Source organism: Tachyglossus aculeatus, chromosome 10 (assembly GCF_015852505.1).
Source record: "Tachyglossus aculeatus isolate mTacAcu1 chromosome 10, mTacAcu1.pri, whole genome shotgun sequence".
In the NCBI taxonomy this organism is placed as follows: domain Eukaryota; kingdom Metazoa; phylum Chordata; class Mammalia; order Monotremata; family Tachyglossidae; genus Tachyglossus; species Tachyglossus aculeatus.
In genome coordinates, this window is record NC_052075.1 from 24,798,072 (window position 1) to 24,800,882 (window position 2,811).

Genomic DNA, 2,811 nt, shown 5'->3' on the forward strand with positions numbered 1-2,811 from the left:
TAATAATAATAATAGTGGCATTCCTTAAGTGCTTACTCTATGCGAGGCACAGTACTAAGTGCTGGTGGGGATACCAGCAAATCTGGCTGGACACAGCCCCTGTTCGATGTGGGGCTCACAGGCTAAATCTCCATTTTACAGATGGGGTAACAGACACAGAGAAGTAATGTGATTTGCCCAGTGTCATAGAGCAGAAAAGTGGCAGAGCCAAGATTAGAACTCAGGTCCTTCTGACACCCATGCCCTTTCCACTAGGCCACCCTGCTTCTAAATGCTGCTATGGGAATAGACATCCACACAATTAGTCAGAGCACATTAATTTGGAGAGAGGGAAATGCCACTCTTTAAGTTGTCTTAGGTTGGGAAGGTTTTCCTTTGGGCATTTCAGACTTCCCAAATGAGTTTTTTCTTAATCCCTCTGAGTGCTTTTAAGTCAGCAGTCTCCTGCTCAGTAACAACAACCCCCAGCCAAACCTGGAGTCACTTTTCATGCAATGTGGAGCCAGTGGAAGAACAGCAATTCCACATGCTTTAATAGCAATCTGAAATTGCTGGATTGAGAGAAAGATAAATAGAAGTAGGGCAATTGTGGGATTTCCTCCCTCCCATCCTCAGCACCAAGGAGAGAAATAGGTAATGTTTCCTAAATTAATAAAAGACATGCTTTAGGAAAGGAAAAAGAAAAGACAGTCGCTCAAGATGGAAAGAGGAAATAATTTTGATTGTCAGAATGAACAAGGAGATGGATGGAATTGTTCATTTCCTGTCAAAAGCTAGTGTTCTTGTGAGTGATGGGAGCTTTAACTTTTAGGTGATACTGGGGGTTAGTCGACCCCCTGATTCCATCAGCCCAGCTGGCATTCTCCATGACTCGTTTCAACTACTTTTCCATTCATACTCCCTTGGTGAGTTAAGTTTCACAACCCTGACATGCTCTCTGGACCATCATGGTTTTGCCCTCAGGATTCTGTGCTGGCCTGAGGTAACCCCACACAAGTCTCGAGGGTAAAACAGGAAACACCTCTGTTCTCACATAATTACTAACCATTGCCACTGTTTAGTTTAGAGTACAGAATGGCATGAAAATGTTTAAGTATCTGATCAGCCCAACTGTTTCCAAGTGAACTCCTCTACTTATTCATCACCACTACCTGCTTAACGTAGGAAAGGAAAGCCAGTCTAAGACCCTAAGATCCCTTCTTCTTTCCAAAAAATAACGGGAAAACTTCATAATGAGCTTTGTTTACTCAGTTGTAATTAATACTTGTAGAATGAATGAAGACAGTTAAACTTGCTTGCCTAAGAATTACTTGAAGGTTCTAGAAACATTTCTAGATATTCCATTCTGGAGCTTTGAAGGCCTCCTTCTGATCCCTTTTTATCAGTGGATTCTTCACCTGCAATAACTCTGCCCACTCCTTCCCTTAGCAACACTACTACTCTTCCTTTGTTGACTCCCAAGTCAACTTTTATTTCCCTCCTGAAGCCTCCAGCGGTCCTCACATTACCCTTGATGACCTTGCCAATTCTTTTATTGATAAAATTGAAAACTTTAGACATGAGCTCCCCCATCTTTTCCCCCCTCACCTCTACAACTTCCTTCTACTCTCCCACCTGCTTTCTCATCCTCCTCCGTCATCCCAAAAGATTAGACCTCTTGACTGATTTTGGAATCTACATCCTACACCTGTACCTTAAAACCATCCCTTCATGACTTCCAAAAACTGTAGCTCCAACTCCTCTTCCCTCCCTGACTGCCATCTTCAACCTTTCATTCTCTGATGCCTCATTCCTAACATGCCTGAGTCTACTCTACGCTAAAAAACCTCTTGATCTCACTGAATCCTCCATCCTTTGCCCCATCTCCCTATTCCATTCTTCAAACTCCTCAAATAAGTTGTTACACCCACTGCCTTGATTTTTTTCTCCTCTAATTCCCTCCTCGACCCTTTACAACCTAGCTCTGGCTTCCTTCACTCCTCTGAGACCACTCTCTCCAAGGTCATCAATGACCTCTACCTCTGCAAATCTTATGATTGTAATAGTAATAATTATAATAATAACAATGATAATAATAATAGTGGCATTTGTTAAGCACTTACTATGTGCCAAGATCTTAAATGAGAACTGGGGAAGTTACAAACTAATCAGGTCTGAGGCAGAACCTGACCCACATGGGACTTAAATTCTAAGCAGGAAAGAGAACAGGATCGAATCCCCATTGTAAAGTTGAGGAAATTGTAACGTAGAGAAGTTAAGTGAGTTACTCAAGGTCACACCACATGCAAGGGGAAGAGCTGGAAACAGAACTCAGGTTCCTTGATTCTCAGGTCCATGCCCTTTCAACTAGGCATGGCACAGTGGAAAGAGCACGGGCTTTGGAGTCAGAGGTTGTGGGTTCAAATTCTGGCTGCAGCAGTTTTCAGCTGTGTGACTTTGGGCAAGTCACTTCACTTCTCTGTGCCTCAGTTACCTCATCTGTAAAATGGGGATTAAAACTGTGAGCCCCACGTGGGACAACCTGATCACCTTGTAACCTCTCCAGCACATAGAACAGTGCTTTGCACATAGTAGGCACTTAATAAATGCCATTATTATTATCTAATGAATGAATCAATCAATGGTATTTATTGAGTACTTACTTTGTGCAGAGCACTGTATAAAGCACTTGGGAGAGTACAACAGAGTTGGTAGATACATTCCCTGCCAGGAGTGAACTTATAGCCTTGTTGGAGAGACAGATATTAAAGTAAGTTATAGATATGTATCTGAGTGCTGTGGGGCTGAATGTGAGGTGAACATTAAATGTTT